Source organism: Moschus berezovskii, chromosome 2 (genome assembly GCF_049115385.1).
Source record: "Moschus berezovskii isolate FMDL1 chromosome 2, NW_MosBer_1.0, whole genome shotgun sequence".
Lineage (NCBI taxonomy): Eukaryota > Metazoa > Chordata > Mammalia > Artiodactyla > Moschidae > Moschus > Moschus berezovskii.
The window spans coordinates 39,468,391-39,480,956 of record NC_142461.1 but is presented as its reverse complement, the minus strand read 5'-3'; the positions used below and the strand labels follow the sequence as shown (position 1 = coordinate 39,480,956).

Genomic DNA, 12,566 nt, shown 5'->3' with positions numbered 1-12,566 from the left:
TAGTAAATGAGAGTAAAAACCAGGCTGGTGAAAAATCCAAGTGCCTGTGAAAAGGTAAGAATGTCCTTCCCTTCACTGAAAAATTGAATAGGTTTTGGAATTGAGGACTGCATAAAACCATTTCCTTCCTTTGAGGACTGCTTTGCTTCCTTTAATGCAGATTCAGTAATTATCCTATGGTTATCCTGCTGCTGCTATTTAGTTGCTGAGACGACTTGGACTCTTTGCGACCTGTATCCCACCAGGCTCCTCTGTCCATGGAATTCCCCAGGCAAGAATACTGGAATGGGTTGCCATGCCCCCTCTAGGGGATCTCCCCAACCCAGGGATTGAAAACACATCTCTTAAATTTTCATTGCCAGGTGGGTTATTTAATGCTACCACCACCTGGGAAACCCCCTATGGCTATAACAATCTTTAAAATACAGAGCATCTCACACAAAAGGCAATGCAAAGGGACCTGGTGCTATTAATATTTTCAGATCAGGAAGAAAGCTGTAATTACAGAAGCGATTTCCTCTTGCTTTGATAGCAGGCCATTAACGTTACACATCTCCCTTAATCTCACAGATGAGCCTTTCACTTTCTCTTTACCCAAGTAGTAACATAGGGCATTAGATATGATGTCATTATTTTTCCACTGCGGTTGTTCTGATACTGTACAGTCTGCTCAATACCTCTCACTTCTATTTTGTGCTGGACCTCACTGATATTTCCCAGGTAACTCTTCCACTTGCCATCTCGGGGTAGCCACAAAGCAGGCCCCAATTGTAACACATTTCCTACTCTTAGAGACTCATTCCTATTCCTGTTATGCAGTAAATAATAGAGATTTATATTTATATAACACTTTCAGTGCTTCAGAACCCCTTACACTGTACTCTGCTCATATAGTTTGGTTTTCAAGATTTTTATTATAATTTCAAATTCGAAGGTCTATGAAGATGGATCCATTTAAAGCTCCAATTTATCAAATACTGTTGCTTTTCCTAAATTATGGCTAAACATAACTGCTGCTTTAGAATGGACTAAAAGTATTTCTTTCTGTTGCCATTAGAAGCCTTATATGTGAACCGTGAACTTCCAGACGTTCAAGCTGGTTTTAGAAAAGGCAAAGGAACCAGCAATCAAATTGCCAACATCTGCTGGATCATGGAAAAAGCAAGAGAGTTCCAGAAAAACATCTATTTCTGCTTCATTGACTATGCCAAAGCCTTTGACTGTGTGGATCAAATTAAACTGTGGAAAATTCTGAAAGAGATGGGAATACCAGACCACCTGACCTGCCTTTTGAGAAACCTATATGCAGGTCAGGAAGCAACAGTTAGAACTGGACATGGAACAACAGACTGGTTCCAAATAGGAAAAGGAGTACGTCAAGGCTGTATATTGTCACCCTGCTTATTTAACTTCTATGCAGAGTACATCATGAGGAACGCTGGGCTGGAAGAAGCACAAGCTGGAATCAAGATTGCCGGGAGAAATATCAATCACCTCAGATATGCAGATGACACCACCCTTATGGCAGAAAGTGAAGAGGAACTCAAAAGCCTCTTGATGAAAGTGAAAGAGGAGAGTGAAAAAGTTGGCTTAAAGCTCAACATTCAGAAAACGAAAATCATGGCATCTGGTCCCATCACTTCATGGGAAATAGATGGGGAAACAGTGGAAACAGTGTCAGACTTTATTTTTTTGGGCTCCAAAATCACTGAGGATGCTAATTGCAGCCATGAAATTAAAAGACGCTTACTCCTTGGAAGGAAAGTTATGACCAACTTAGATAGCATATTAAAAAGCAGAGACATTATTTTGCCAACAAAGATCTGTCTAGTCAAGGCTATGGTTTTTCCCGTGGTCATGTATGGATGTGAGAGTTGGACTGTGAAGAAAGCTGAGCACCGAAGAATTGATGCTTTTGAACTGTGGTGTTGGAGAAGACTCTTGAGAGTCCCTTGGACTGCAAGGAGATCCAACCAGTCCATTTTAAAGGAGATCAATCCTGGGTGTTCACTGGAAGGACTGATGCTAAAGCTGAAACTCCGATACTTTGGCTACCTCATGCGAAGAGTTGACTCACTGGAAAAGACTCTGATGCTGGGAGGGATTGGGGGCAGGAGGAGAAGGGGACGACAGAGAATGAGATGGCTGCGTGGCATCACCGACTCGATGGACATGAGTTTGTGTGAACTCCGGGAGTTGGTGATGGACAGGGAGGCCTAGCGTGCTGTGATTCATGGGGTCACAGAGTTGGACACGACTGAGGAACTGAACTGAACTGAACTGAACCCTATTCTGGTGGCAGGTGAATTGCCTACCAAGCCCCAGTAGGTAAATAGATTTGTGGAGCAAAATTGAAATCTAATGATATATATATTGCAGAGATATGTGTAGTGTGGACAGGACAGCCATCAGGTTGTAAGCCAATGGGACAGAAGTTGCTATCTGGTCAACACAGGTAAAAAAGTAGAAAGAGGAAAAACCAAGAGGCTGAACAACAGCAATGGGGTTGAATGGCTTGTTTAGGGCAGAACTCTGGAGAAGATTCTTAAATTCTCCAGCCCATAAAGTTCTTTTTTTTTCAATTGGAGGATAATTATTTTACAATATTTTGATGGTTTCTGCTATACGTCAACATGAATCAACTACAGGTATACATATGTCCCCTCCCTCTAAAACCTTCCTCTCACCTTCGTCCCCACCCCACCCCTCTAGATAGTCACAGATCACCAGCTTTGGGTTCCCTGCATCATACAGCAAATTCCCACTGGCTATCTATTTTACATTGGTACGTATATGTTTCAATATACTCTCTCAAGTCATCCCACCCTCTCCCTCCCCAGCTATGACCCTTAGTCTGTTCTTTATGTCTAAGTCTCCTTTGCTGCCTTGCAAATAGGATCATCAGAACCATCTTTATAGATTCCATATATATGTATTAATAAACAATATTTCCACCGGGTCACAAAGAGTTGGACACTGCTGAGCGACTGAACTGGACTGAAATGATATTTGTCTTTCTGACTTACATCACTCAGTATAATATGCTCTAGGTTCATCCTAAAGCCTGTTATACTGAGTGAAGTGTATATGCACCGCAATTTCTTTATTCATTCATCTATTGATGGACATCTGGTTGCTTCCATATCCTAGCTAGTATAAATAGTGCTGCAATGAATACTGGGTACATGTATCTTTTTCATCAATGGTTTCCTGAGGGTATATGCCTGGTAGTGGGGTTTCTGGGTCATATGATAGTTTTATTCTTACTTTTTAAAGGAATTTCCATACTGTTCTCCATAGTGGTTTTATTAGTTTGCATTCCCACCAGCCGTGTGAGAGCGTTCCCGTTTCTCTACATCTTCTCCAGCATTTATTGTTTGTAAACTGTTGTTTTTGATGATGGCCATTCTGACTGGTGTGAGATGATACCTCACTGTAGGTTTTGATTTGTGACCCCATGGACTGTAGCCTGCCAGGATCCACTGTCCATGGGATTCTCCAGGCAAGCATACTGGAATGGGTTGCCATTTCCTACTCCAGGGTATCTTCCTGACCCAAGGATCGAACCTGGGTCTCCCACATTTTGGGCTGATTCTTTACCATCTGAGCTACCGGGGAAGCTAATAATAAGTGATGTCGAGCATCTTTTCATGTGCTTATTAGCCATCTGTATGTCTTCTTTGGAGAAATATCTGTTTAGTTCTTCTGCTCCCTTCTTGATTGGGTTGCTTGTTTTTCTGGTATTGAGCTGCATGAACTGTTGTATATTTTGGAGAGTAATCCTTTGTCAGTTGTTCCATTTGCTATTATTTCCCCCCATTCTGAAGGTTGTCTTTCACCTTCCTTACAGTTTCCTTCATTGTGCAAAAGCTTTTAAGTTTAATTAGGTCTCATTTGTATATTTTTGTTTTTATTTCCATTACCCTAGAAGGTGGATCGTAGAAGATCTTGCTAGTGACTTATGTCAGATAAGAGTTTTACAGTTTCCGGCATTTAGGTCGTTAATCCATTTTATTTTTGTGTATGGTGTTAGGAAGTGTTCTAATTTGATTCTTTTACACATAGCTTCACAATTTTCCAAGTACCACTTATTTGAAGAGATTGTTTTTTCTCCGTTGTATACGTTTGCCTCCTTTGTCAAAGATAAGCTGCCCATACGTGCTTGGATTTATCTCCGGGCTTTCTATCTTGTTCCATTGGTCTATATTTCTGTTTTTGTGCCAGTACCATGCTGTCTTGATGACTAAAGATAGCTTTGTAGTATAGTCTAAAGGTAAGAAGTTTTATTCTTTCAGTTCCATTATTCTTTCTTAAGATTGCTTTGGCTATTCAGTGTCTTTTGTGTTTCTATATAAATTGTGAAATTATTTGTTCTAGTTCTGTGAAAAATACCATTGATAGTTTGATAGGGATTGCACTGAATCTATAGGTGGCTTTGGGTAGTATGGTTATTTTCACAATATTGATTCTTCTAATCCAAGAACATGATATATCTTTCCATATGTTTATGTCATCTTTAATTTCTTTCATCAGTGTTTTGTAGTTTTCTACATACAAATCTTTTGTCTCTTTAGGTAAATTTATTCCTAAGTATTTTATCCTTTTTGTTGTAACAGTGAATGGAATTGTTTTTTTAATTTCTCTTTTGGACTTTCATTTTTAGCATATAGGAGTTCAAGGGATTTCTGTATATTAATTTTTTATCCTGAGAATGTGTTATATTCATTGATTATAAATATGGAACACTTCATGAATTTGTGTGTCATCCTTGTGCAGGGGCTTCGCTAATCTTCACTGTATTGTTCAAATTTTAGCATATGTGCTGCAAAGAAAGCACCCCAGAGAGTTCTATGTGTGGAGATTTTATTGGAGGAAATTCCTGTGGGAAAGTGAAAGCTTCCACAGGCAGTCCAAGGCCCTTTAAGGAGGAGGTGAACTTCTCTTTCATACTTTCTTTAAGCCTTGTGCAACAATGTATCTTACCCAAGAACTGGCCTTTCTTTAGGTTCAGAACTAATGATCACACAGCACAATGTCTTACTCATGGAAATGCTTTTCTTAGGCTCTATGTTAATGATTATAATTGTAACAAATCTTGCCTGGGAACCTGTTTCTCAAGACTTGTATCCCTGATTACACAGCAACAGTATATCTACCCCAGAGATGTTGCCCGGAACCTGTTCTCCCAGGCTAATCTTGTGTCAAAGTTATCTCAGGATATGTGCCTTGGGAAAGGGTCTAGTGGAACTCTTACAACCTTGAAGTATTATTTTTATCTATTTTCAGCAGCTAGTTGAGAAATATATAAGGCCCTGCTTAAACTCATGAGGTGGGTACTCTCCTGCCCCCTTCTGATGTCTATGTCAGAAGCTTTCTCTGTCCTGTCACTTTAAATACAATTTTGCACACAAAGCTCTGAGTGTCTGAGACCTGTCTTTGGTCCCGGAATTAAATCTTCTCCTTCAGAGACCACGAATCCACTGGCACTGTTCACCGTAAGCTATCATCTTGGGAGCTCGTCCGGGATCGTCAAGACAAGGTAAGAATACTCAGCTGGGACTCTTCTGCTCTTTTACTGTAAAGTCTCTGCTTTTCTAACTCAGAATCATATGGACCAAACTTCTTTTCCTGGTCTCTCTGACTTTTTTATAACTGCTTGGGGAATTAAAGCTACTAACATACTGTGCCAGATTCTAGACTTTCAGAGGACTTGCAATCCATGCTGTTGTTATGTTTTTCTAGCCATACCCCCATTCCAAGTTTTACAGGACACTGCAGACAGGAACATATTAGAGAGCTAGCTGGAGTTGTAGCTCCAGGGACATCTCTCAGACTGGAAATCATCATCCTGACCCAAGAGACCCAGAAGCAAATTCTTGTTACAGCTATGCCTCCAGATTGTAGGGATGGAGACATTGTTGGTGAGCATAAGATTCCTGAGGACACAGATCAGGGAACTACAGATTTAGGCAGATTGGAAATGCATCAGACTTCTTCCCTTGGTAGTGCTAGCTCTTAGTGGACCAGAGAAAGCCCGCCAGTGGCTCTTGTCTCAACTCCTTAGATATTCATTTTGTGCAGTCTGCTGGACAGGAATAGAAAGGTTGACCTTGATACTCCATGAACATGAAAGACTATTTTTTCCTCATAGGCCAGCCCTCCATCATCTCCTTTGTTATCACATAGACTCAAGTGGCAACTCTCAGAAGGATCCCGTGGGTTTTCCATTCATCCCTCTATGACTTACCACTTCTACTGCGTCAGGAATATGTTCAAGAATGTGCATAGGCACAAAAAAAATGGATGTTTCCCCTAGTGGTCTTAGCTTGGGAGACATTCCAGAAAGCTACTCTGCTCCACCCTGGTGGCACCAGAGCAAAAGGGGAAATCAAGCCAAGGTTTTAATGGTGAGGAACTGGACATCAATCTGGGATGCCATCAGGTCTACCCCTGGTGCATCTCCACCCCGCCTCAGTGATAGAACAGGGAGGGACGATAGTGAGCCACCTGCATTGGTAACAGACAGGTTAACTCCAGCCAGGGAAGGAAGCTTTAGTGGAAGACATGTCTCCACCCCCATCTAGAGCAGGGAGGGACGCCTCCGGTAGAAAAAAAGCTGTGGCACTGGGTGCCGCTTTTTTCTGTCTTACAGATGGGAGCTAGCAGTTCCAGAACCACTCCTTTGAGTTGTATCTTGAAAACCTGAGATAAGTTTGATCCCCAAAGCCTAAAAAGTCCCTTATATACAGTCTTTCTTTGCTTTAAAAGAAGACCTCACCTGCTCAGAGAGGACAATCTCTGTGGGACAACTTCTTATCAGTGTGTCTACCTCTGTCATCAGAGACAATTCGAACACTCTCTGGTTTAAAATTTTTATCTATGAAACTATGACTACAAAAAAGAGAGATGACATTTTTTGACACCAAATGGCCATGACATTCTTTAGACTCCTGAGAAAACTGGTTGAAATGAAATCGTTTTGAAACTGCAAAACTTGTTCTTTTTGCACAATTTCCTTGTTAAATTAGGAAAAAGCTGGCTTGTTGAAATACTTTTTTTTTTTTGAGCTCTAATTCTGCTTGAGAAACAAAAACATGCATGGGAAAAAAGTCTGAAGTTAACCCTTATCATGTCCTTGAGATACACAGCCCACTCTGTCTGGGACTCCACCATGAGCAAACTGGTAGAACTTCAAGCCAAGGGAAAGAAAAAAAGGGCAAAGAGACATTTTAAATTTCAAGTGGAAAACTGTGAGGTCTCCGTCTGTCCAGATTTATGTGTGTCTCAGTGTGTTGCTGTCCTTGGATAAAATTGTTAAAGGCTAATTGGTCAGTGAGCTCTATTTAATTGGCCTAAAGAAAAATAAGTGCTTAAAAATCAAATAGTTCTAAATTCAAGAAAATTAAAATGTTATGTGAATGGGGAGATAGTCACTATTGAATTGCTACCAGTTTTGATGTTTGTTTATTGATCTAATTAACACATTGTGAAGATACTTTTACAAATGATGTAATTTTGGGTGATTTATGTTTACCACTCTACAAAATGATGATATAAAGTACAGTTCATGGTTATATTAAGGAATGGGATTACATTTTATTAAGGAAAAAGAAAGTAAGTCTAAACTAAAAGGTGACTGTTTCTAAATGGGCAAATGAAGTGATAAATACAGAAAGTGTAAAAAAAAAAAGGCTTGTGACAAGTGGAAGAGAGTTTTGTGCATGGTACAAGTTTCTTAAGACATTAAACTGCCTTTGAACTCTTTTCTTGTTACTTTGAGTAAGTGAATAACTATTGTTTCACAGTGAACGTAAGCTGGTACCAAACTGAAATTTGGTTTTCTCTCCCTATTAAAAGAACAAAGTTTTCTTGGAATATGGCTTTTGATAACAGATTATGGCATGCATAGACAAAGCTTGTTCTGCTTCTACAAAAATTAACCCTTCATCAGGGAATTTAAAATGGATAAACAATGGCTATAACCAAATAGTTGGGGCTATGGGAAACCCAAGATGGCTGCTTGGCTTTTCCTAGCTCCCTGACAAACTTACTTTTATTTGATAAGAGAAAGCCTTTTCTGGCTTCAGGGTTAATGTCTCCCAGTAGATCTAAAAAAATGGTTAAAATGTGTTCTCTACAACTCCAGTTATTGGAGCATGTACTTTGCTGGACAGGTCATACAGACATTGACAAAAAACTTCATGAGCTTCTTGGAGATTATTGCTTTCACTGGCATCCTCTGTTGTCAGGCAAGGATGGCAGAACAAAGGGATTGGTTGCATGAGATTAAATAGAGGGCTAAATATGATTACAGTTTTCATGATTTTTTGTCTGACATATTACTGGCTTCTAATCTTTGTTTTCAGATATAAAGAAGCTCTTCTCCTCAAGTCACTGATGGTTTAAAACAATTTAGTGATTTACACCTGTGGGTAAAATTAAAACATTTTTTTCCTCTCTGTCTCATCCCTTCAGAAATTGGAGACATTTGGGTTCTGAATAGCCTCATCAAAGTGAAAAAGACTGTCTCCAAGCATATACAGAAATCTCAGAGTATACTGGGGAGCTCTAAAACAGAAATCCACCCAACTGATGTCAGGCCAATGACATCTAATATGTTTCACTGTATTAAGTTCCAGTTTCATTAATTAAGGTCTGTATTTACTAAGGCTCACTTCTTAGATAGTTCCTTGTGGTTATGTTACATTGCTAAGATGTTTAATTAAGTTATTAAAAAGGACTCTCTGAGTTTGTTTATAAAGCTTATCTCAATAACCAGTCTTTAAATAAAGATCAGATGCTCCAGGATCTACAACCAGGAGATTAACAGCAAGCTATTAACAAACTGAGTCAGATGACCTGGAGATGTCACTGGGCTATACCTAATGGAAGTTCTTAAGTTCTTATGATTTTACTATTACTGCTAACTGTAGTGTTTTCTATATTGCCTGTTTCAAGAAGTGTTGTCCATTACATTATCAATTGTGTGACTGAGCCACTGATATGATGGTGTACAGTTCCTTATGAAATCCATAGTTACAATGGTGTGACTCTATATATGAGAAGCAACAAGAGGGAATATTTTCCTGGACCAAGAGACTAGTGATACAGATGTGGTCCAGAGACTTTTGCTACTCACAGGGCCTAGTCCAATAACAGCACATTGAGAGGCCTATCAGTGAAATCTTCAACAGATCTGGGAATGAGCCTTCCCAGCACCGTGGGACATGATGGTCATGAAATGCCCCCCAAACCATGGTCAAACTCATGACTATAAAGGGGCCCTGCCCTGGTAACTTGCACTTGCTGCCTGTATTTACAAAGATTAACTCATGGACACTACAGCTGCTGACCTTCAATATCCCCTGAAAGGAGTTTAGGGTGAAAATCAGAAATTAGACACTCACTCTGTGCTCTGAAAAAAAAAAAAAAAGGACAAAACAGGCCTTTGGACAGTTAGATATTTTCAGGTAAAAATTTTCTTGAGTACTAATTCTTGCATCTTCTCATATCTAGAAAAACACTAAAATTGTTAATGGTGACAACTACATTGGCTTATATATTAATACCACAATAAGAGGCTAAAGCCTACTTAGACAAATAGACAACTGGCTACCTGGCTATAAGTCTCTCTAAAACAGCTGTCTATATTGAGGTTCAGATTCATTCTTCTAAAAAGAAATGGTGAGCTTTATTTTCTCTGTTAAGGTTCAGGTTGTCACTCTTTCAACTACTTACTTCTAACTAGGTTTGTTATACCTACATTCAAAATGTATATAAACCTGCCAAATGGCCTCATTCTTATAAACAGGGCAGCCCAAGCGTTGACTCTGTCTAGACTAGGATCAAAGTTACTACCAAATGTGACCTGATTCTTATTCTTGGTTGGACCCCTGACTATAATAATTCTTTTACTGATTTTTGGTCTCTGCATTTTTAATCTATTTGTTTAGTTTGTTCTTTCTAATGGATACAACGGCTTCCCAGACAAAGTAATGGTGATGCAGAGATTCTGGTTGCTCTTCAAAATGGACTCCCCTGATGTTCCACTCTGGTCACAGACACAGTCTTGGTTTATAAGCTCTCCTTGGTGGAAAACTGTCTTGACTTTAATAACTGTAATCATATTATTCTTGATGTTTGCTCCTTATATCTGTAACTGTACAATGAATTTTGTATCTAAGAGGCTTGAGGCATTTAAGTTACAAATGATTATTCAAGCTCCTATGATTGCCACAGGCTCTTCCAACTATTACTTGGGGCCCCTGGATCAGAGATCCTCAGTACAAGGGTAAGGAGAATATGGCATCTCAACAATTTAGGGTCTGTGCCCCTTACCAGCAGGAAGTTACAGAAAGATTTCTCTGCCCTCTTCCCTGGCAACCATATTCTCTTAAAAGAAAAAGGGTGGAATGAAAGAGCTACAGCTTAGGCAGGCAGTCCAAGGTCCTTTAAGGAGGAGGTGAACATCCTCTCTCATACTTTCTTTAAGCCTTGTGCAACAATGGATCTTACCCAAGAACTGGCCTTTCTTTCAGTTCAGTTCAGTTCAGTCCAGTCGCTCAGTCTGTCTGACTCTTTGCGACCCCATGAATCACAGCACGCCAGGCCTCCCTGTCCATCACCAACTCCCGGAGTTCACTCAAACTCATGTCCAGAACTAATGATCACACAGCACAATGTCTTACTCATGGAAATGCTTTTCTTAGGCTCTATGTTAATGATTATAATTGTAACAAATCTTGCCTGGGAACTTGTTTCTCAAGACTTGTACCCCTGATTACACAGCAAGAGTATATCTACCCCAGAGATGTTGCCCGGAACCTGTTCTCCCAGGCTAATCTTGTGCCAAAGTTATCTCAGGATGTATGCCTTGGGAAGGGGTCTGGTGAAACTCTTACAACCTTGAAGTATTCTTTTTGTCTATTTTCAGCAGCTAGTTGAAAACTATATAAGGCCCGCTTGAATTAGTGAAGCGGGTACTCTCCTGCCCCCTTCTGATGTCTATGTTAGAAATTTTCTCTGTCCTGTCACTTTAAATAAAAATTTTCATTCAAAACTCTGAGTGACTGAGACCTGTTTTTGGTCCTGGGATTAAATCTTCTCCTTCAGAGACCATGAATCTGGCAGCACCATTCACTGTTCACTGTAAGCTATCAAAAGAAGATAGAGAAGGGAGTGAAAAAAGATTGGAGAGCTATCAGATTGTGGAACAAGCCTGAACCTGAGTGAAGGAGATGAAGAGGGAAGGATGGGAGCATGTAGCTCCTACCCCACAGTGAAATCTAAGGAAGTTTTGACAAGACCATCGGGGAGTCCATGAGCCAGATTCAGTCATCAGATGAGTCCCATGCCTCCATTAATGGGCTGTCTGTCTATCCCTGCTGCTTTCAGTCATCATAACGTGGTGACTAATTTCAGGGTAGTAGCTGGGCCCCAAAGACTCTTTCAGCAGTTGGGTGCCTACAAGGCAGATTGTCATGACAGTCATAGGATTCCTATGAAGTTCACACATTTGATATTTAAGATATGTAATTTTTGAGAATTATACCTCATATACATTATGGCAACCATATTTCCCCAACATTTCTGATGTTTTTCAGGAGGGAAGGAAAAGAGGAATGAGTCCCTGCCAATATTCCACTGAAGAAACTAATAAAATATTGTGCAAGACATATGACTAAACATGAAACAAGATATCTGCAGAGTGGCTTCTCTTGTTTTTCTTTTCTTTTATAGTGATTTCCAAAAGGGAAGGATTCATGCCTGAGTCGGCATGTTTGTCACAAACCACAACCAAAAGAGAGAATGAAAAAATGCTGATCCATAGTCGTGGTTCTGTCACATGCATGTGGGGAGACACTGGAAATGTTACGCCACCTGGGCTTTGGGTTTCTCCCTATTGAAATGCTATGGCTGGATTAGATTATCTCTGAGCTCTCTTTCAGCTCAGAAATGTTGAGTGTTGAATGCTCTTCACTGAAATGTCAAATAATAGCTCAACAAACTAATATATGGATTCAACGTATTTATAATTTGGAGAGGTACCAAACATTTTGTTAAAATATGTAGAGGAAATTAAGCATGTTGCCTTAATGATTCATGAAACCCATGTGATTGTGTAGGGTCTGGGCAGGAAATCAGACATAGAAACTGTTGCCTTAGCTGACATACGTTCCAGAGTTAAGGCTGTTCCAGACCTGAGCCACACAGCAAGGAACCACAAATTCCCACCTACTGTGGGTCTTGTTGAATGTGTGCAGGCTACACTGTCCAGAAAGAATGAAGAGATGGAGCCAAAGTGAAAACAAAGCCCAGTTGTGGATGTGACTGGTGACGGCAGTAGAGTCTGATGCTATAAAGAACAATATTGCATAGGAACCTGGAATGTTAGGTCCACAAATCAAGGTAAATTGGAAGTAGTCAAACAGGAGATGGAAAGAGGGAACATCGACATTTTAGGAATAAGTGAACTAAAATGGACTGGAGTGGGGAAATTAATTCAGATGACCATTATATCTTACTACTGTGGGCAAGAATCTCTTAGAAGAAATGGAGTAGCCCTC

At 40.0% G+C, this 12,566-nt stretch overlaps 1 non-coding gene across 1 annotated transcript; it reads right to left on the bottom strand.

Moving 5' to 3' along the window:
- Window positions 1-4,731: 4,731 nt before the first annotated feature.
- On the bottom strand, window positions 4,732-4,837 carry LOC129538798 (U6 spliceosomal RNA). The gene has a single exon (XR_008682333.2). It is a non-coding gene; the product is annotated as a U6 spliceosomal RNA (small nuclear RNA).
- Between the last annotated feature and the right edge of the window lie 7,729 nt (window positions 4,838-12,566).